This window comes from Silene latifolia, chromosome 8 (assembly GCF_048544455.1).
Source record: "Silene latifolia isolate original U9 population chromosome 8, ASM4854445v1, whole genome shotgun sequence".
Lineage (NCBI taxonomy): Eukaryota > Viridiplantae > Streptophyta > Magnoliopsida > Caryophyllales > Caryophyllaceae > Silene > Silene latifolia.
In genome coordinates this window covers 96336415-96360146 of record NC_133533.1, presented here as the reverse complement: position 1 = coordinate 96360146, position 23732 = coordinate 96336415, and the positions used below count along the sequence as shown (strand labels likewise).

The following is a 23732-nucleotide window of genomic DNA, read 5'->3' as shown; positions in this document are numbered from 1 at the left end:
GAAAAGCATTTTGATAGTCACCAACAAGGTAACCCATAACTTTATGCATACGATTCGTAATGCATTTGGTAACAATCCTCATAAATACATTACAGAGGCTGATTGGGCGGTAGTCCTTTACTTCTTCGGGACTATCGCATTTGGGAACAAGAGTGATGAAGGTGCGATTCATTTCCTTAAGAACAATCCCGGAATTTAAAATGGAAAGGATAGCCTTCGTGCAATCCTTTTTCACAAGATGCCAACAATGCTGGTAGAAAATAGCCGGTATACCATCCGGTCCAGGAGACTTCATCGGGCCCATTTGGAAAACGGCCCGTCGAACCTCTTGAGCCGTGAAGGGTTTATTCAGAGAGTCCGCATCATCATCCGTGACCCTCCTACAAACATTCTTTAAAACTTGAGTGAAAGAAGAAGGAGTGGCTTCAATGGCCTGCGGGGGTTGCCGTGGCAGAGTATAAAGACTGGTAAAAGCATCTTGAAAGTAGCTGCTAATCTCCTCTTGGTGATAAGTCCAAGACCCATCATTGCGTTTGATGCCCAGGATATGGTTTCGACCCGCTCTCCCCTTGACCCAATTAAAAAAGTACTTCGTACATGTGTCACCATCCACGACCCAACGCAGTTTAGCCCGTTGCTTCCAGTAGATAGCCACCGCCTTCGCAAACTCGCGCACTTCAGCATTAACCAGGTCATAAACATCACCCCCTTCCCCAGACGTAGCAAGTTCGATTCCATGCTCCAGTCGTTTATCAAAATCATCCCATTTTCCAAGCCATTCATTTCGTTTATCCAAAGCCCAATGTTTAACATGCTGCCGAACTCGGGCTAGTTTCCTGGCAACACGAAATGCTGGAGAGCCCATATCAGGAACATTCCAAACATTCTTAATAACTTGAAGACAATTCGAGTAATCCAAAACCCATGCATCCAATTTATAAGGTTTCTTTCCCGTTGATTTGGTAAGGTTGAGATCAAGCTCGATAGGTGCGTGGTCCGAGATCTGAGTCGGGTGATGCTTAATACCCGTCTCAGGGGCTCAATTAGACTAAGTTGAGGGGCTCAATTACCACTTTCGCGAACAAAATCGGGTATATACCGTTTTGGAAAAAAAAAACAAAAAAAACAGACAAATAATTTAAGCATAATTACATTAGGGTTTGCCGACTTCCTTTTTTTGTGGTACATTTTTATGATGATTATTTTTTAATTATTTGAACATTTAACCTATTACTAGATTGAAAACCTAAGTCATCAATATGATTTTTCTATGGAAATTTTTGGTATTCATGGCACCATCCCGAAGCCACAAAGCCCTTGACCGTTGCCTCCAAAATAACTCTTGCTGCAGCAAATGAGCGATCTCCCTCGCCAATATCTTCCTTTCACGAAACTGATGCTGTTGTACGCGATTTTAAAACCCAATACATGTTGTATTTGCCTTGTCACTCTTACCAGCCTTTTAAGCCAGAAGAGTTAAAAAGGAGAAGGGGGAGTTCGAAATAAGTAAACACATGCTTGGTATTTGCCACAAAAGTACATATACACACTGTAAACTAACCCTAAACAGTAAAACAGCTAACCTAAGTAAGACCAAGTAGGTGCAGTGACCAACTACAACAAGGTGGTCATAATTACATCATCATGTGGATACATCACAAGAAACTGCAACGACAAAAGACTCTAAAGATGCTACCACTGATAGTCATTCTCGAATATTCCGTACTCCTCCCTTGGTTTGGTTCCGCTGTGTTCAGCCTACAGATAAACGGAAAAGAAACAAGTATGGTTGGATAAGTATATTCGAACAGCATACGGCAATGTCTCGGGAGTGGTATCAAAGGAAACAAAAAAACGCGCTCATTCAATTCTATAGAATCACAGAATTAGAATGCCGTGTGGTAAAATTTGCAGTAATGGTCATGAATATTGGTATCGGGATGTTGCAGAAGTAACTTCACATGTATTTGCCAATGTGGCTGTAATTTGAAAAGGTTTACTGAACGCATTAAAAAACTTAAAACGACTTTTTTTTTAAGATCTGAGATGCAATAAAGAGACTTTGTTTGTGACCGGTCTCTTCAAAGAGACCTTTCACAGCCCCTCCTCACTTGCCCTCCCATTTGCCCATTTGCCCCACGTTTCTTCAAAGTGACGGATTTTATCCGTCACAAATGAGAATTTGGGTCTGAGATGAAAGTTGGTGTTTCCACTCTGCATCCAAATAGCACATGGATGCCTAGAGAAGGGGATTGTAAAACGACGGTGTTCAGGGTAAACAACGCGATTAGCATAAAGTCTATTAGAATATGTATATATTCCTAGCATATCAATACTATATATTAAATCCAGAAACCAAGGGACTTCAATTTAATTAAAGAAAGTTATACAAATTAATTATACTATATAGTTTTAAATCACTAGCACCGTGTGATGGACTCGATTAAGGGATCTAAATGCAAATATTGTATAGTTTGGGTTAAAATTAAATTATATAGAAGATTGGTAAATTTCCTAAACATTTGTAAGAGACTAAAACATGGTCAATTTCCTTAAAATAAAATAATTAATTAAGATGGTCAATTTCCTTAAAATAAAATAATTAATTAAAATGGTCAATTTCAAGGAGACTAAAAGAAAGAAGATACTTGGTAATTTTCCTAAATATTTATAGAAGACTAGAAGATGGTCAATTTCCTTAAAATAAAATAATTAATTAGTATAAACATGCACACTTATGATATTAATTATTATCATCATAAAATTATATATTAAATTTAAAATCTATGCAATTTTATTAAGCTTTATAGTTTATTAGATGTATAGAAATTTTAATTATTTAACATACAAAAATATAATATATAAGTAGGTTATAAATAATTCAAGTTAGATTCCATAATATATAATATTGCATAATTCTTTCGATTTGATTTAATGCATATATGTAATATATTTATATAAATATATAATCCTCTTAAAATTGCATGCCTAAGTAGTAAAAGTAATTTCGCCAGTAAAGAAGAGAATTGTAGTAACATTGGATATAGTTATATGATAGTAATCACTCATTTGAATAGTAAAAGTAACAATATTATTAGCGATATTAGTGAAAGTGGTAGAAACAACAACGAGAGTTGTGAAATAATCAATATTACTGTGGCAATAATGAAAGTAACAATAATTACGGCGGGAGTAGTGAAATTATCAATATTAATGCGGCAGTAGTGACAGTAACAATAATTACGGTGGGAGTAGTGAAAGTAACAATGATTATGGGCAAGTAGTGAAATGTTATTACTATTGTTTCATTAATAATAGTAAAATATTAAAAGCGGGAGTAGTGAATTTGTCTCAAAATTTATTTCATCGTAATTTTAGGATATGTCATAGAAAAATATAATAATGATAAATTTATGGGTTATGCAACTTTAAATAATTTTCTTCCTCTTTGAAGTGGCACGGAGATTAAGGGTGGGGAGTATAATATTGATAAAGATATGAGTGTGGTTTGATAAGTGGAGAGAAGTATGAATAATTAGGATTAAATATTAATAAGGGAGATGGGTGGGGTTTGGTTATTGGAGAGAGGTAGGAATAATTAGAATTAAATATTAATAGAGGATATGGTGTGGTTTGATGAGTGGAGAGAGGTAGGAGTATAATATTAATAAAAACATTCCCAAAAAGGAAAGGGGAAGAAAACCTGAATAATCCGTTTTAGGAAATAGGGAAGAAAAGAGTGGATGGGAGGGAGTATTAAATCCAGAAACCAAGGGACTTTAATGTAATTAAAGAAAGTTATACAAATTAATTATACTATATAGTTTTTAATCACTAGCACCGTGTGATGGACCCGATTAAGGGATCTCAATGCAAATATTATATAGTTTGGGTTAAAATTAAATTATATAGAAGTTTGGTAATTTTCCTTAAAATATTTAATTAAGATGGTCAATTTCCTTGAAATAAAATAATTAATTAAGATAGTCAATTTCAAGGAGACTAAAAGAAAGAAGATAGCTTGATAATTTTCCTAAATTGTTATTGTTCCGGGTGTAATTCCAGAGCAGATATTTGTTACCACTTGTAGCTAGTAGAATGATGTCCTTGCTTGAATCCTCCTTGCGGTCTCCTGAAACGATGAACAAACTGAGGGCTCGGCTTTGGCCGAGCGTACTCACTCCGACGCTCAAGTCAGTAAACTTAGAGAGAAGTTGTTGTAACTTGGCTAAGAGCGTATTGTAGAGAGATAAGGAAGATATTACCAGATGAATAGTGGTTATTAGGTCAATTTTCTGGATCCTTTCCTCAACGAAGGTTGAGGAGTATTTATAGACTTTCACCTTTTGTCACGTAGTGGCCAAGTGGCCAAGTGGCTAGCAGGTGGAAAGACCGTTCTACCCTCGGCCGATGGACCTATGACAGGCTGGCCGATGGGTCTTGGATATGAGTACGCGGATATGTGCCCCGGCTGGCTATTTGCCTGGCCGAGACCCAGGTGACAGGCCGATGGGCTCCATCGGCTAGGCTGTCTAAGTCGTTGACTTTGCTGTGGATACCCTTGACCTCGCTCAATATGTTGACTTGGTCAACGGTGCAGAATATGCCCCATCAATTTGCCCCCAGCGTAGTCTATGCCGTGGCATGGGCTCCGATGTATGTTGAGCGTATATTCTGCGTAAGTATTTTGCAAAATTTCTGGTATCGGCTTCTTCTGATGCGTCGGCGTGGTTCTTGTTAGGCCGTACCATATCCCCCCTCCACATGGATGCGTAAAGGGTATCCGATGTGGGAAAGAATGTGACGCTGGCCGAGACCAGGGCTGAGAGTGCCGGTTATTTTTGATTGCCCCCGGCCGGTGCTTCCTGGCTTGGTCGATCATGTGGCCGGCGGAGAGCAGGTACCTAGGAATTTGTTGAGGGAGATGGACAGGCGAAGAGATGTGAATGGGCGTGTTGAATATGCTTGGTCACTGTAGCATTGATTGACATTTAACTGTTGCAACGATTGACATTCCGTGGTTGCATGTCTGACACGTGTCTGTTCGCTGATTGGTTGACGCTTCATGGGCTGTGCCCTGATTGGTTCTTCTTTGTGGGCTTTTCCCTATAAATAGGGCAGTTATTCCGTGATTTTGGCCACCAAATTCATTTTCTCAAATTTTTCTCCAAGATCTTCATCTCTCTAAACTTTTCAAGGGCTTCCATTTCTTCTAATCTTCAGAGTTTTTGATCCGGCGAGCGTATTTCTTCAAGGTAATCAAACAAATTTTCTTTTATTTCGTTAGTAATTGTTGCGAACATGTCTTCTGTTGATGCTGGACCTAGTAAACCTGCGTCGGGGGGCCCTAGGTCTCCTTCTCCTGAAGTTGATCCTCAAATTTTGGAGGAATGGGAGGATGACGATTCCTATGGTGATTTTGGTGATGATTTCGGTGATGAAGTGGAAAGGCCTCGTCCTAATGAAGGGAGGCAGTACGTTATGGATCACGGCGACGCCTGTAAGGTCCGTCTTGATCGTACTTGGACTCATAAGCTCGCCAGTTGTTCCGGCGAGACATTTTTCGAGGGCCATTTTTTCTTTGGTAGGGGATACAAAATTGTTATCCCTGAGGAGGGTCAAGCCGTCTGTTGCCCTCCACCGGGCCACACCGGCGTGTATATGCGGCATTTGGAGTATGGGCTCCGGTTTCCGTTGAATGGGTACGTTATGGCCATCATTAGGGCCATGAACGTTGCCGTTGCCCAACTGCATCCGTTTGCTATGAGGACCATAATCGGCTTCGTCTGGCTCTGTCTCTTCAAGGGAGAGGCCCCAACGGTGAATTTATTCCGCCGGCTTCACTATCTCAAACCATTCTCTGGCCGCGTCGGATGGTACAGTGTGCAAATGGAGCAGGGTTATGTCTCTGTTGACAAACTTTCTTCTTGCAAGGACTGGCAAGGTCGGTGGGTGTACGTTAAGGTGCCGGGTGACTATCCGCTGCCCTGCTCCTTCCAGCACCAAGTAAATTTGCGGTGCGAGACTAAGGCGGAGCATGACAGATGGGTCAGCCGGAAGAAGCTTAAAATGGATGCCAGCAAGGTCCCTCTTACGGATGATGAGAAGCTGGCGATGAGGCTCTTTGAGGTGGACAAGGATGGGGTGCCGAAAAGATGGATTCCCCCGACGCAGATCATTCTTCAGGATGAGCCGCTCTGCCATGTCGGCCTCATACCGGCCCTAGCACAGGGTGAGTGGGGCCGGTGTGAGGCCCATCACCGCTCTCAACGTTCCTGTTTCTCGAACTTCGATTTGTTTCCTCTAAACTTTTGCTTTGTTTCTTTCGCAGACCACTTTGGACCGAACCTGTCTGAGGATATCCTCCGGAGAATGGGGCTGCACAAAGATAAAACTGTTGCTAACTTGCATCCCAAGGCTCTGGCCCACGACCGCAGGAAGTCGCCGAGTGATCTTATGGAACAACGGCTGAAGGGCTTGAGCGTGGAGGAGGCTCAGGCGAAGGTTGTTAGCGGCGTAGTGCGTCGGACGCGGAAAACAATGTCTTCGGCGGCGAAGGCGTCGACGCTGGTCCCACCTCCCATTCCCCCCCCCTAAAAAGGAGACGGTGGAGGTTGTTGATATTCCTTCTGAGGGGGACTCTGATGCGGAGGAATATCCCCTCCTCCGAAAGAGGAAAGAGACAGCCTTTACCGCTGGCAAGGAAGTGCCTCCTCCGGCCAAGAAGGCCAAGCACGGTACCTATTCATTCTGTGGCTTAAATTTAGCCGAGTCATTGGGTGCTCCTGATGACAGGCTTCCTGATATGTCGATATACGTTGATACTGATGTCTTTATTAAATTTTTGTAGACCAGCCGCAGCCGGCTTCTGCTCTCGTTGGGCAGCAGGTGGAGGGGACCTCTGCGCAGGTTGGTGATCAAGGCGCCACCGTCAACCCTTCATCCCAGAAGGCTTCCCTCTCCCAGCCGCAGGTTGGTGGTCAAATTGTCACCACCGTCCCTTCATCCCAGAAGGCTTCCGTCTCCCAGCTTATAGAGGAAGGCACGAAGCTAATTAGGGAGCTGGCGAGGTGGAACGTGGTTACCGGTGCTCGTCTCATGGAGCAGGAGAAGGCCGTGGCTCGAGCCGTTTATGAGCGTAATGCCATTAAGCAGGTGGCTGCGTCGGCGAAGCTGGATCTCCTCAATGAGCGGACGCTTAGGGGAGATGCTGAGAAGGCGCTCTTGGCTGAGAGAAAACTCAGGGAGGACGCTGAAAAGGAGGTCCTCGCTGAGAGAGCGAAGGCCGAGGCTGCGGCAGCCGAAGCTGCGAAGCTGTTGGAGAAGTTTAGCTTTGTTCAGGGGCGTGCCGACCTCTATCTCCGGCAGAGGAACGAATCCAGGGACCTGTTTAAGGCCCAGGCGGAGGTGATCCGGAGCAAAGAGGCCATCATCAAGCAAAAGGAGGAGGACATTGAGATGCTCCAAACCGTCATGCTCCCCAACCTGTGCGCTGAATTCCGGGACTTGGCCGAAGGAGCTGCTAGGGAAGTGATCGGGGAGCTTTTCCCTCTTGATGGTTCCTTCCCGTGGGGCAAGTATGACGAGCTGCTTGATGACAAGCTTGATGCTAAGGAGAAAGCCGTGGCGGAGAAGGCCAAGGAGGCGGTGAGGGCGAAGATGGAGAAGGAGGCGGCCGCGGAGAAAGCAGCTCTTGCTGAGAGGGCTAAGGCGGCCAAAGAGGAAGCCGAGAAAATGAGGGCAGCTGATGACGCCGAGGCCAAAGCCGAGGCCGCCGAGAAAAGCCGCTTTGGGTTGCTGTTGAAGAAGATGCGGCTACCGCGCCGATGGTGAGCGACGAGGCATAGGGAGGCGGGCGGTCGTCACCGGGCTCACCCGACGTCTCGATAGCCACTACTCACTAATACCATGGGTCGCTTGATGAGAACAAGTTTACAAAGCAGAGACCGCTTGACTCCTCATACACTACCATGTCTTTGCTTGATGAGAACAAGTTTACTTAGATCGCCGGTACATTCGGGAGCCAATTATTTAGGCCTTCCTCCCTGCCATCTTTTGGCGCTTCAAATGACATATTTGTAATTTTTGCTTTTCTTTCCTTGTATTTTGTACAACTTTGGTAGGTTGTGTTTTGGCTTATCCCAATGGGGACGGCCGTCATCTGCATTCTTTTCACCTGTAACCCGTTATTATTAATAAGAGTTTGTTTCCTTTGCCTTCGGCATGGCCGAGGTCTTTACCTTATTTTATTTTAGCGTTTCAACGGTATTTAGTGTTTCCACCTTGCCTCTGGCTTGGCCGAGGTCTTCTCTCGTTTTTGTCTGAGTTCCCCTTTTACGTTTATTTAATTGAGCGTCTCTTTTTGTTTCCGCTTCGGTTTGGCCGAGGCAGTTTTAGAGTGTATCTCAACTGTGTTTAACGCTTCTAAGGTATTTTGTCTGTTTATCAAGCGCCGCGCCGCGACCGTCGTGTGTCGCCGATGGAGACTGCCGCTCTTGTCGGGTACGCAGAAGAGTCGGCGTACGGATAGCGTGTTACGCGGCGTCTACCACTTTAAGTGATGCCGAAGCGTCTACTATTTGGGGTGATCGCCACAAAGACTACATTTCTTCATGGAGACCACCGCTCTTGTCTATGACAGTGTGAGCTGGCGTCTGGATAGCGTGTTACGCGGCGTCTACAACTTTAAGTGACTGCCGAAGCGTCTACTATTTGGGGTGATGCCACAAAGACTACATTTCTTCATGGAGACCACCGCTCTTGTCTATGACAGTGTGAGTGGCGTACGGATAGCGTGTTACGCGGCGTCTACCACTTTAAGTGATCGCCAAGCGTCTACTATTTGGGGTGATTGCCACAAAGCACTACATTTCTTCATGGAGACCATCGCTCTTGTCTATGACGTGTGAGTGGCGTCACGGATAGCGTGTTACGCGGCGTCTACCACTTTAAGTGATCGCCAAGCGTCTACTATTTGGGGTGATCGCCAAGACTACATTTCTTCATGACGATCGCAGCTCTTGTCGAATCGACAGTATGAGTCGGCGTCGGCTTCTTTCTTCATGACGACTGCCGCTCTTGTCGAATCGACGGATGAGTCGGCGTCGGCTTCTTTCTTCATGACGACTGCCGCTCTTGTCGAATCGACAGTATGAGTCGGCGTCGGCTTCTTTCTTCATGACGACTGCCGCTCTTGTCGAATCGACAGTATGAGTCGGCGTCGGCTTCTTTCTTCATGACGACTGCCGCTCTTGTCGAATCGACAGTGTGAGTCGGCGTCGGCCTCTTTCTTCATGCTGGTGACTCATGGGGAAAATGGACATCTTTATGGAAGACTTGGTCGACTTTACATTAGATATAAACATGCGTCGGGGTGCCCACAACTGTTTTGGACACCTCCGCCGCTATACAAGGTCTAACAGTTTCCTAATGCCTCACTAGAGGCGCTCCTCCCCCGTCAGCCGTCGGTCGCATCCATGAGGTCGCTCTCCCGTTTTGAGGATGAGCTCTTCCCCTTCTCCGACTGCTTTGCCACTTTGAGGGATTGCATGTTGCATCCTCTGGCAGATATCTGGACGTTGACCACCTCGTCCTTCTCGTCCTTGGAGACGAGCTTATGCGCTTCCCCCCGGTCCGAGACGTACACCAGTGTGAGGGCCCGGACGGACATCACTGCGTCGGCATCGCTTAGAGTGACTCGGCCTATGAGAACGTTGTAGGCGGACGAGCCGTCAATGACTACGAACTCGGCTAAGACATTCTTGGCCGCATTCCCCTCGCCGAACATCACCGGTAATCTAATTGAACCCAGGGGTACCAGGCCTGCCCCGGAGAAGCTGTATAGTGGATTGGTGCAGGGGCTCAAGTCCTTGATTCTTAGGCCGAGGCTGTGAAAGCACTCCCTAAACATGATGTTCGTGTAGGCGCCTGTGTCAATCAGACACCTCTTTACCAGGTGGTTGGATATGTCCAAGTTGACTACCAGTGGGTCGCTGTGAGGGGCGATGACTCCCTCGTAGTCCTTCCCTCCAATAGTCATATCGGGAATGCTGGAGGCGGGGGTCGCTGTGTTGGGCACAAAGTTGATGGCCTGATACAGCTCGTTCAGGTGCCGTTTGTGCCCATGAGCCGACCCACCGTTCTCGTTACCTCCGATGACTACATGGATAACTCCTATCCGTTGAAAAACGGATTTCTTATCTGACCCGCTGGCGTCAGTCCTCTGGCCTTTGGCCACATACTTGTCGAGGCTCCCCTTCCGGATTAGCTCTTCAATGGCATTCTTGGATGCCGGCGGTTGTCGATGAGGTGGCGGTGCTACCGTGGTACTCGCAAAGATCGCTCGAGTCACCGTCTCCTTTTTGGCTTGGGAGGCCGTTCCACTTCCGGCCCTCGCTTCTGCTCAGGGCGAAGACCTCGGCGGCCGATGCGACCAGAGGGGTTTTGTCATGGTAATGCCTTTGGTAAAACATTCCCGAACTCCCCCCGGCGCCCGTCGAGTCCTGTTTCTTGGCAGATCTATCAGACCGTGACCTGTTATTGTCACGGCGTTTCTCATCGGACCGTGACCTGTTAGTGTCGCGGCGTCTCTCATCCGGGCTGTCATCCCGGCGGCTTTTCTTCTCTGAGGGCTCGGCCTCGCTGGGGCCTACCCAGGTCTTGTGGTAATCTTCCACCTTGATGGCCTGGTCGGCCATCTTCCTTGCGGCGTCTAGGCCCAGGCCCCCGTGCTTGATGAGCTCGTCTTTTAAGTTTCCCTTTGGGAGGCCCTTCATTAGTGCGAAGCGCCGGCCGGGGTTGATCTCCGAATCTGCCGACCGCCGTCAAACCTTTTCACATAGCTTCGTAGAGACTCGCCCTCCTCCTGTTTGATAGTTAGGAGGTCCGACGTCTCCACGGCCGTCCTTTTGTTGCAAGAGTACTGGGCTAAGAAGGCGTCCTTTAGGTCGGCGAAACAGTATACCGAACCGTCGGGAAGCCCCTTGTACCAACTCTGAGCCATCCCATGCAGAGTCGTCGGGAAGACCCGGCACCAGACCTCATCGGGCTGCTCCCATACCGACATGTAAGACTCAAAGGCCTCGGCGTGGTCGGTTGGATCACTGTCTCCTTTGTACGTGAACGCCGGCAACTTCAGCTTAGTTGGCACGGCGGTGTCAAGGACATAATCACTGAGGGGCTGCTTGACCACGTGTCGGATGACACGCGGCGACCGACTCCTCGCATTCCTAGTCTGGCTTCTCTCCTCGTAGCGGGAAGGACTCCTTCTCCGACTTGGGCTTCTTCTCCGACTCTCCGAGTCGGGCCATTGGTTCCAGGGGGTGTGCCTCGTCGGTGTTGCGGCGACGCTGTCCTCTCCCGAGTGCGAGAAGGACTTATGTTTACCACGACCACTTTGGGCTCCTCCGGCGTCTTGATAGGGTATGCTTCTCCCAGTGCTCCGTTCAAGTTTCTTGGGGTCACGTTCTGGGCCCTGGTCTCCTGGACGGCTTCCGCCGCTCGTGTCGGCGTGCCTGTGTGAGCTGGTGTACTCCCAATTAGGTCCAGGAGCACCTTCAGTTTTGCTACGTCAACCACCTGTCCCATGATGGTGACCTGGTTGGCGGGCAGCGGCGTGTCTGGTATTATCGGCATTCCGAATTCCGGTTGGATTACTCCGCCGGTGGAGGGCTGCACGATTCCAGAATTGTGAAAGGTATCATCTTGGTGTGGTTCGGTTTCGTCATTCACGAATACCTCTTGTTGTTTCGACATCTTCTTAGCTTTCGGGGTGGGTTTTTTCTTGTGTGTTTGTTTTTATTGTTCGGGAATGAATGTGACTAGCTTCTAGTGTCTTTTCCCCACAGACGGCGCCAATTGTTCCGGGTGTAATTCCAGAGCAGATATTTGTTACCACTTGTAGCTAGTAGAATGATGTCCTTGCTTGAATCCTCCTTGCGGTCTCCTGAAACGATGAACAAACTGAGGGCTCGGCTTTGGCCGAGCGTACTCACTCCGACGCTCAAGTCAGTAAACTTAGAGAGAAGTTGTTGTAACTTGGCTAAGAGCGTATTGTAGAGAGATAAGGAAGATATTACCAGATGAATAGTGGTTATTAGGTCAATTTTCTGGATCCTTTCCTCAACGAAGGTTGAGGAGTATTTATAGACTTTCACCTTTTGTCACGTAGTGGCCAAGTGGCCAAGTGGCTAGCAGGTGGAAAGACCGTTCTACCCTCGGCCGATGGACCTATGGCAGGCTGGCCGATGGGTCTTGGATATGAGTACGCGGATATGTGCCCCGGCTGGCTATTTGCCTGGCCGAGACCCAGGTGACAGGCCGATGGGCTCCATCGGCTAGGCTGTCTAAGTCGTTGACTTTGCTGTGGATACCCTTGACCTCGCTCAATATGTTGACTTGGTCAACGGTGCAGAATATGCCCCATCAGTTATAGAAGACTAGAAGATGGTCAATTTTCTTAAAATAAAATAATTAATTAGAATAAACATGCACACTTATGGTATTAATTATTATCATCATAAAATTATATATTAAATTTAAAATTTATGTAATTTAATTAAACTTTATAGTTTATTAGTGCTGTATAGAGATATTAATTGTTTAACATACAAAAATATAATATAAGTAGGTCATAAATAATTCAAGTTAGATTCCATAATATATAATATTGCATAATTCTTTCGATTTGATTTAATGCATATATCTAATATATTTATATAAATATATAATTCTCTTAAAAATTGCATGCCTAACTAGTAAAGTAATTTCATCAGTAAAGAAAAAAATTGTAGTAACATTGGATATTGGATATAGTTATATGATAGTAATCACTCATTTGAATAGTAAATGTAACAACATTAGCAGCGAGATTAGTGAAAGTGGTAGAAACAACAACAGGAGTAGTGAAATAATCAATATTAATGCGGCAGTAGTGACAGTAACAATAATTACGGTGGGAGTAGTGAAAGTAACAATGATTACGAGCAAGTAGTGAAATGTTATTACTATTGTTTCATTAATAAGAGTAAAATATTAATAGCGTGAGTAGTGAATTTGTCTCAAAATTTATTTCATCGTAATTTTAGGATATGTCATAGAAAAATATATTAATGATAAATTAATGGGTTATGCAACTTTAAATAATTTTATTTAGTGAAACAAAAATTAATGGTAAGTAGAGGTAGCCCGGGCGAAGCCGGGCACCAATACTAGCTCCTTGTAATATATGTACCGTATCAATTAGTGATTGTATTAGCTAATTGTATGTTTGTCTCCCTTTATCTTAGGCTTAATTAGTGGGATTGACATCTCCTTATTTAGGATAGTTTGTATGTATATATTGGATGCTTGACAGTGTAATTGGCCAAGGAATAAACCATTTTTATGGTATCAGTGTACACTCCTTCGATCCTTCTGTCCTCTCTTTCACTCTACTCTTCTTCCTTTTCTTATCATTCACCATGACAAACGACACATCCAAACCAGCCTTCCACCCTGCTTATTCCGTCTCCAACATAGAAAATTGTCCAAATTACCCTTGAGACTGAGAATGTCCATTATGCCTCTTGGGTCGAGCTTTTTCTAAATACTGCTCGTGCTTTCGTTGTCGCCGATCACATTGACCCTCCCAAAGATGCCGTACTCAAGAAGGACGCTCAATGGGATCACCTCGATGCCATCGTCAAGCAATGGATTTACAGTACAATTTCTCTTGATCTCCTTCACACCATTCTTGAACCCAGTGCATCCGCTCAAAAGGCTTGGGACCGTCTCAAAGACATTTTCAGTGACAAAAAAAACTATCGTGCCGTCATGTTGGAACAACAATTCACCAGTCTTCATATGGATAGCTACCCGAATGTGTCGTCCTATTGCCAAGCCTTGAAAATGATTGCTGACCAACTGTCAAATGTTGGGTCTCCAGTTTCAGAAACTCGGCTTGTTTTGCAACTCGTTACCAATCTGTCCGATGGGTATGATGGGATCGCCAACCTCATTCAACAGAGCGATCCCCTTCCGCCGTTCTATAAAGCCAGGTCAATGCTAACCCTTGAGGAGACTCGTCGTTCCAAGACCACCTCTGCTTCGTCGGACACGGCTCTTTTATCTTTGTCTGACACTGCCCCTGACACCAACGTCCGGTCATCATCATCGAATCATCGTGGCGGCAGTCCCTCTTGCTCCAATAACAATAAGAGCAAGGGTGGACACAACCACCGTGGTAACAACCGCAGCAAAAACAATGGGGGAGGAAATCAAAATAACAATAACTATAAGGGCAAGGGTCAGCAGCAACACACTAACTCCTCCTGGACATGGGTTCCTCTCTCATCATGGCAGCAGCTGCCACAGGCTTGGACGCCGCCACCGTGCCCCTACCCAACGACTGGTTGGACACCCAACAACACCTCTCGCTCTCCGGGTATACTCGGCCCCAGGCCCCAGCAAGCATTTGTTACCCAATCGAGCCCAATCAGAACACCGCAGGGAGTCCTTGTTCCGACTGACATCGCCGCGGCTATGAAAACACTCACCCTCCAACAGTCTGATGACAACTACTATATGGATACAGGAGCTTCGTCGCACATGACCTCAAATGCTGGTACACTCTTCCCTTATTCTGTTTTGAGTAGTAACCGTCATATAATAGTCGTAAATGGTAATACGATTCCGATTGTCGGCTGTGGAAATACTTATCTCCCGTCCCCTGTTAATCCCGTCTTATTAAAAAAATGTACTCCATGTACCCAAAATAATTAAGAATCTTGTGTCCGTACGTAAATTAACCACAGATAATCATGTCTCTGTTGAATTTGACCCGTTTGATTTTAATGTGAAGGACCTTAAGATGGGGACGCCGATTATGAAAAGCCATAGCACGGGTGACCTCTATCCTCTACACTCCAAACCTACTTCCAACACTAGCCCACATGCCCTTACTGTTTTTCCGTCTAGCACCTGGCACGGACGCCTCGGACACCCCGGCTCCGATATATTTAATTCCCTTTGTCGCAATAAAAGCATTTCTAGTCGTCAAATTAATAGCTTGTCTGTTTGTCACTCTTGTCAATTGGGGAAGCATATTCGACTTCCGTTTCATGCATCTTTGAATAATACAGTTAATGCTTTTGATATTATACACTCAGATTTATGGACATCACCCGTCGTAAGTACCATGGGTCACCGATATTACATTTTATTTCTAGACGACCTCACCAATTTTTTATGGACTTACCCACTGAACAATAAATCTCAAGTATATAATATCTTCACCAATTTCCATAAAATGATTTGCACACAATTTAACTGTCCTATAAAGACCATTCAATGTGACAACGGTCGTGAATACGACAATTCATCTTTTCACAATTTTTTTGCTAATCAAGGGATGCTCTTCCGTTTTTCTTGCCCTCACACCTCTTCACAAAATGGTAAGGCCGAGCGAAAAATAAGGACTATCAACAATACAGTCCGAACTCTTCTCCTTCACGCTCACATGCCTCCGTCCATGTGGCACCATGCTCTCTCCATGGCCACTTATCTCCACAACATCCTCCCTAGCAAAGCAAATAACAATGACTCCCCCACCTCGAGTCTTTATCATCGGGTCCCCTCTTACACCCACCTCCGCACTTTCGGGTGCTTGTGCAATCCACACATACCACCAACCACAATTCACAAACTTGCCCCCCGTGCTACACCACGTGTCTTCATCGGCTACCCGTCTAACCATCGTGGTTACAAGTGTCTTGAATTGGCCTCTCGAAAAGTTATTATTGCCCGACATGTGACGTTTGATGAATCGGTGTTTCCTTTTGCTTCTACACCTCGACCACCACTCACATCCTATGACTTCCTCGCCCCTGACCCCTCTCCTTACATGGCCAGTCACATACACTCTCAAACCCACACACCAGACCCCACAGCCGCTGTTGACCCACCAACGCCACCACATACCACCGTGGCTACCTCCCCTGCCCGTGACCCGCAATCCCCTTCACGTGACCAACAATCCCCTAACCACGACCCTCCCTCACCCCAAATCGAACCACAACCATCTTCCCCACAAATGACCACCCGTGGACAATATGGGATATTCAAACCCAAGCCCATATTTGACCTATGCACAACGCCAACCATATCTCCTGTCCCCACGTGTCCCAAAACTGCCCTCAATGACCCCAATTGGAATCGTGCCATGAAAGATGAATTTGACGCGCTCATTCAGAATAAGACTTGGGTCCTTGTTCCTCGACCTCCTGACGTCAATATAACTCGTTGTCTATGGCTGTTCAAACACAAATTTAAAGCTAACGGTGATTTGGAGCGATATAAAGCTCGTCTTGTTGTCAATGGCAGGTCTCAACAGGTGGGAGTCGATTATGACGAAACTTTTAGTCCCGTGGTCAAACCCGCAACTATTCACACCGTGCTAAGTTTGGCCATCTCTAAAAAATGGTCCATACATCAACTTGATGTGGAAAATGTCTTTCTTCATGGTAACCTTGCGGAGACTGTCTATATGCACCAACCACCCGGGTTTCGCGACCGTTCTTTTCCCGACCATGTTTTTCTTCTAAAGAAGTCCCTCTACGGCCTCAAACAAGCGCCAAGAGCCTGGTACCAACGGTTTGCTACATACGTCTCCTCTATTGGGTTCAAACATAGCAAGTGCGATAATTCACTATTTATGTATCAAGATGGTGTGAACATTGCTTATATATATTCTACTGTATGTAGATGACATAATCCTTGCATCATCTACTGATACACTTCGGGCTCACGTTATGGCACAACTTCGCTCCGAATTTGCAATGACCGATCTTGGTCCCATTAACTACTTCCTGGGGATTTCTGCAATTCGACATTCACAAGGGCTATTCCTTCACCAGCGAAAATATGCAGCAAAAATTCTCGCCCGTGCCAATATGACATCTTGCAAGCCCGCTCAAACTCCGGTCGATACTAAGTCAAAGCTTGGCGCATCAGCAGGAGCGCCTGTTTCTGACCTGACTTTATACCGAAATCTCGCTGGAGCACTACAATATTTGACGTTCACTCGTCCAGATATTTCTTACGCGGTCCAACAAATTTGTCTATACATGCACGATCCGCGCGAAGGCCATTTTAATGTTCTCAAAAGAATCCTTCGGTATTTACAGGGTACCTTACACCACGGCCTTCATCTCTCTACATCGTCCGTTTCCTCCCTCACTGCCTATACTGACGCGGATTGGGGTGGCTGCCCCGACTCCCGACGATCCACTTCCGGTTACTGCGTTTTCTTAGGAGACAATCTGGTCTCCTGGTCCTCCAAAAGACAGGCTACGGTTTCACGCTCAAGTGCGGAGGCCGAATACCGCGGCGTCGCCAATGTCGTGGCCGAGTCATGCTGGTTGAGAAACCTCTTGCTTGAGCTGCATTGTCCTATCCGTAAAGCAACGGTTGTTTACTGCGACAACATCTCCGTGATTTACTTGTCCGGAAATCCCGTCAATCACCAACGAACAAAGCATATTGAATTAGATATCCATTTCGTACGGGAAAAAGTCTTTCTAGGTCAAGTACAAGTCCGCCATGTTCCCTCTCGTTATCAATTTGCGGATGTCTTTACTAAAGGCCTACCCAAATTTATGTTCGATGATTTCCGATCCAGTCTCAGCATCTGACCTCCTCCCGCTTCGACTGCGGGGGTGTATTAGAATATGTATATATTCCTAGCATATTCCTTGTAATATATGTACCGTATCAATTAGTGATTGTATTAGCTAATTGTATGTTTGTCTCCCTTTATCTTAGGCTTAATTAGTGGGATTGACATCTCCTTATTTAGGATAGTTTGTATGCATATATTGAATGCTTGACAGTGTAATTGACCAAGGAATAAACCACTTTTAAAGTCCAATTACCTTGTTGATGATTTCCCGAAAAGCGCCTGTTCCATTTTCCCGTATGTATTTCTCTGCGGCTGTTATGATGTCCTCCTTTTTACTGGATACTTCCTTCTTACTTGGGACATACCACACATTCACGGATTGATTTTGTGCGCTAACAAAGGTCGGTCTCACAAAATGCTCATAAACATACGCAGCTCCACTGAAATATGGTATGACCAGCCAACATGTTGCGATTAGCTTGGCATAGGACCAGATTGGGATCCTACACAATTAGAATTACAGAAATAGTATCAACAAGTGAATTATGAGTTTTTTCAAACTATTAAATTCACACCAAAAGGAAATGAAGTGACTTTGGTTCCGTTGGAAATGGGAAATACGAGAAAGTCGAAGAAACCTATACATGGAACTATAATCAATACTGCTTCGGCATATAGATTTTATCAAGCTCCATAAACCAAGGGCTAAGAATCTACGATGATATAAATGGTATAGGTATTTTCACTAAAACCATGGCAGTATGGGAACAATATCATTAAGTTGTTCCATAATTCCTGCACCGGATAATATCCTTAGGATTACGACACTCTCTCTTTCATAACTGAAGTTGATAATCAACGGGCTGTAGGAAAAATCGTACTCCGTAGTTATTAGTACATAATGATGCCTATTTAAAAGCATTTCTCAATTTCTTGTTTACTGGCTATAGTTCTTAAGTTTACAATGTGAGTACGAGTGTACGACCATAATCTACTGTCTACCAGAATTTGATGATCAAAATAACAAATAAAATGATAGTTCCCACAGAAAAATAACTAATGTTTGTTTGAAAGGCGCTAAGGGGACGAGGCACCAAGGAGCAAGGAGCGTGCCTTTGGACGCGAGAACGTAATCACTCTATTTTTAGTAACAAATTTGTATTTTCCAAATAAAATTTTGGACAACAATATCCTTTCTAGTAGTTTTCAAGTTGGCTAACATGTAGAGGAGTAAAAGTTGGGAACAACGGGGAAAAGAAATGACAAAACTATTCAACTAAAGATCTCGAAGGAAAAAATATGGAAAGTTCTAGCGACCCTTGATAAGTGAGCCTTATATTAAAGGCGCCTCCTAAAATGGCCCCGAGACTTTTTGGCTAGCGTCTCACCTAAGGCTTGCCTTAGGTGCATTCGAGGCTTGCTTTTTTAAACTAAGGCCTCAAGTTTCTGACATTAAATGGGTAACAAATTGCTAGCTTGCGGCGGTATGTCATATATGATAACAGCATCTGCATGAAAAAGCCTGCGGAATGAAGCGTAGAAAAATAAAAGGAAACATACAAGGAATCTTACCATTCAATTAATTTTACAAAGGTTAGCTCAAACAGAGTGATAAGAGAGTACAGAATCCAGTAGGTAAGCCATTGCTGATCATCAACAGGAGACTTGCTTTCAATAGCTTTGATCGATGAATACCTATTCGAAATTCAAGCTCAATGATAAGGTAACTAAGGAAGTTAACTAAGACCTTATCCCCACTACTTTGAACATTTTACTCCGATTATAAAACCTCAAGTCCAACAAGTATGCTCGCAAAGGCCGCCACAGTCTGTTGACTGTGTGAGTGCAAAAACAATACAGCGAGTCCAAGTGAACGGAGGGAGCATCTATGAACCATATGTAACAATCTACTCTTTCCGTCCCAATTATTTGTGATGGGGCATATTCTGCACCGCTGACCAAGTCAACATATTGAGCAAGGTCAAAGATATCCACAGCAAAGTCAACGACTTAGACAGCCTAGCCGATGCATCCCATCGGCCTGTCACCTGGGTCTCGGCCTGGTAACCAGCCAGCCGGGCACATATCCGCGTACTCATATCCAAGACCCCTCGGCCGGCCTGCCATAGGTCCATCGGCCGAGGGTAGAACGGTCTTTCCACCTGCTAGCCACTTGGCCACTTGGCCACTACGTGACAAAAGGTGAAAGTCTATAAATACTCCTCAACCCTCATTGAGGAAAGGATCCACAAATTGACCTAATAACCACTATTCATCTGGTAATATCTTCCTTATCTCTCTACAATACGCATTTAGCCAAGTAACAACAACTTACCTCTCTAAGTTTACTGACTTGAGCGTCGGAGTGAGTACGCTCGGCCAAAGCCGAGCCCTCAGTTTGTTCATCGTTTCAGGAGACCGCAAGGAGGATTCAAGCAAGGACATCATTCTACAAGCTACGAGTGGTAACAAATATCTGCTCTGGAGTTACACCCGGAACAATTGGCGCCGTCTGTGGGGAAAAGACGCTAGAAGCTAGTCACATTCATTCCCAAACAAAAAAAAAAACACAAAAAACCCACCCAAAAAGCTAAGGAGATGTCGAAACAACAAGAGGTATTCGTAAATGACGAAACCGAGCTACACCAAGATGATACCTTCCACCATTCTGGAGTTGTGCAGCCCTCCACCGGCGGAGTAATCCAACCGGAATTCGGGATGCCGAATATACTGGACACGCGCCCGCTTCGCCAACAGGTCACCATCATGGGACATGTGGTTGACACAGCAAAACTGAAGATGCTCCTGGACCTAATTGGGAGTATGCCAGCTCACACTGTCACGCCAACAAAAGTGGCGGAGACCGTCCAGGAGACCAGGGCCCAAAACGTGACTCCGAGAAATTTGAACGGAGCGCTGGGAGAAGCCGACCCTACCAAGACGCCGGAGGAGCCCAAAGTGGTCGTGGTAGACCTAAGTCCTTCTCGCACTCGTGAGAGGACAGCGTCGCCGCAGCACCGACGAGGCACACCCCGAAGGAACCAGAGAAGTCCGACTCAGCAGAGTCGGAGAAGAAGCCCGAGTCGGAGAAGGAGTCCTTCCCGCTACGAGGAGAGGAGCCGGACTAGGAATGCGAGGAGCCGATCGCCACGTGTCATTCAACACGTGGTCAGACAGCCCCTCAGTGCCTATGTCCTTGGCACCGCCGTGCCAACTAAGCTGAAGTTGCCGGCGTTCACATACAAAGGAGATAGTGACCCAACCGACCACGCTGAGGCTTTCGAGTCTTACATGTCGGTATGGGAGCAGCCCGACGAGGTCTGGTGCCGAGTTTTCCCAACAACTTTGCATGGGATGGCTCAAAATTGGTACAAGGGGCTTCCCGACGGCTCGGTATACTGTTTCGCCGACCTAAAGGACGCCTTCTTAGCCCAGTACTCTTGCAACAAGAGGAGGGCCGTGGAGACGTCGGACCTCCTAACTATCAGAAAGGAGGAAGGCGAGTCTTTACGAAGCTATGTGAAGAGGTTCGACGGCAAGGTTCAGCAGATTCGGGAGATTAATCCCGAGCTGGCGGCTTTCGCACTGATGAAAGGCCTCCCAAGGGGAGACTTAAAAGACGAGCTCATCAAGTACGGGGGCCTGGGCCTAGACGCCGCTAGGAAGATGGCCGACCAGGCCATCAAGGTGGAAGATTACCACAAAACCTGGGTAGGCCACAGCGAGACTGGGCACTCAGAGAATAGGAGCCACCGGGAGGACAACCCGGATGAAAGACGCCGTGACGATAACAGGTCACGGTCCGACAAGTCCGCCAGAAAACAGAACTCGGCGGGCGCCGGGGGGAGTTCGGCACCATACTACCGAAAGCAGTACAATGATCACACCCCGCTGGTTGTATCCGCCGCAGAGGTTTTCGCCCTGAGCAAAAACGAGGGTCAGAAGTGGGAAAGGCCCCCTAAGCCGAGGGGTGACGGTGATACGAGCCAGTACTGCGAGTACCACGGCCACACCGGCCACTTAACGAACGACTGCCGGCATCTGAAAAATGCCATTGAGGAACTGATCCGGAGGGGGAGCCTAGGCAAATACGTTGCCGGAGGCCAAAAAACAGATGCCGGCGGGTCAAATAAGAAATCCGTCTTAGAACGGGTAGGAGTAATCAATGGGGCAACGAGAACGGTGGGTCCGCTCATGGGCACAAACGGCACCTGAATGAGCTATATCAGGCCATCAACTTTGTGCCCAACACAGCAACCCCCGCTTCCAATATACCCGATATGACCATCGGGAAGAAGGACTACGAGGGAGTCGTCGCTCCTCACAGCGACCCGCTTACAGTCCACCTGGATATAGCCAACCACTTGGTGAAGAGGTGCCTAATTGACACAGGCGCCTACACAAACATTATGTACGGAGAATGCTTTCTTAGCCTCGGTCTGAAGGTTGAAAACTTGACCCCCTGCACCAGCCCGTTGTACAGCTTTTCTGGGGCCGGCCTAGTACCCCTTGGGTCAATCAGGTTACCGGTAATGTTCGGCGAGGGAAGTGCGGCCAAGAACGTTATGTCTGAGTTCGTGGTCATTGACGGTTCGTCTGCCTACAACGTCCTCATAGGCCGAGTCACTCTGAGTGAGGCCGACGCAGTAATATCCATCCGGGCCCTAACATTGATGTATGTCTCGGACCGGGGGGAAGCGCATAAACTCGTTTCAAAGAACGAGAGGGGTGAGGTAGTCAATGTCCAAGTATCTGCCAGAGGGTGCAACATGCAATCCTTCAAAGTGGCAAAGGAGTCAGAAAAGGGGAAGAGCCCATCCTTGCAACAGGGGGGCGAATGCATGGATAACTCCGTCGGCATGGTCGAGGGAGCCGAGACTGAAGAGGTGGAAATTGATCCAGGTCGCACCGTAACTATCGGTGTCAACCTGAAGCCAGGATTCAGGGCCGCTCTCCTGGACCTGCTGAGAAAGAACAAAGACGTCTTCGCCTACTCAGCGGCGGAGATGCCAGGCGTGAGCCGGGAGGTAATTATTCACAAGCTAAACGTACTCCCCACCGCTCGCCCTGTCAAGCAAAGGATGAGAAACTCCTCAGCCGAGAAAGATGAGGCCATCAAAGCCGAGGTAGACAAGTTACTTACGGCGGGCTTTATCATGCCTTGTACTTATCCTGAGTGGTTAGCCAATGTTGTGATGGTAAGGAAATCATCGGGGGCATGGAGAATGTGCGTAGATTTTACCAATCTTAATAAAGCATGCCCCAAAGATTGTTACCCTTTGCCTCGGATAGATAGCTTAATCGACGCCACGGCAGGCTACACCATGCTGAGCCTGCTAGACGCCTTCTCGGGGTATCACCAGGTATTCATGGCTGAGGAAGACATGCCTAAATGCGCATTCATCACCGCTAACGGCACGTACATGTACAAAATGATGCCGTTTGGTTTGAAGAACGCCGGTGCAACGTATACAAGGCTGGTGGACAAAGTGTTCCAAAGTCAAAAAGGGCGAAACATTGAGGCTTACGTCGACGATGCTATTGTGAAAAGCAAGTCTGACAGCGAGCACCTGGCCGACTTACACGAGACATTTTGTTCACTAAGGAAATACAAGATGAAGCTCAACCCAACGAAATGCAACTTCGGTGTCCGGGCAGGTAAATTCCTCGGTGTACTTGTCAGTGCCAGAGGCATCGATGCCAATCCAGACAAAGTCCAAGCAATCCTAGACCTGCCGGAACCAAGGAATCGAAAAGAGGTTATGATGCTGACCGGGAGAATGGCGGCTCTCGCCCGTTTCATCTCTCGGTCAGCCGACAAGAGCACCCCATTCTTCAAAGTGTTGAAAGGTAATAAAGACTTCAGCTGGGGGGAGGAACAGAGCACGACTTTCAAGCAACTAAAAGCTCATCTTCAGACTCTCCCAACTCTGTCCAGGCCGATAATCGGGGAGACGCTATATCCAGACATAGCGAGTTACCTCGGCCACGGTCGGTGCCGTGATCATCGGGAAGAAGACAAACAAAGAACACCCAATCTACTTTGTCACCATACGCTGTTGTTGCCGAGAGAAAT

At 46.4% G+C, this 23732-nt stretch overlaps 1 long non-coding RNA gene across 1 annotated transcript; it reads right to left on the bottom strand.

Annotated features, from left to right (window-relative positions):
• Positions 1-1526: 1526 nt before the first annotated feature.
• Positions 1527-19346, bottom strand: LOC141595152 (uncharacterized). Its single transcript, XR_012522263.1, has 3 exons — positions 19229-19346; positions 17910-18159; positions 1527-1758 (listed from the first exon to the last, which is right to left on the bottom strand). It is a non-coding gene; the product is annotated as an uncharacterized LOC141595152 (long non-coding RNA).
• Positions 19347-23732: the final 4386 nt, after the last annotated feature.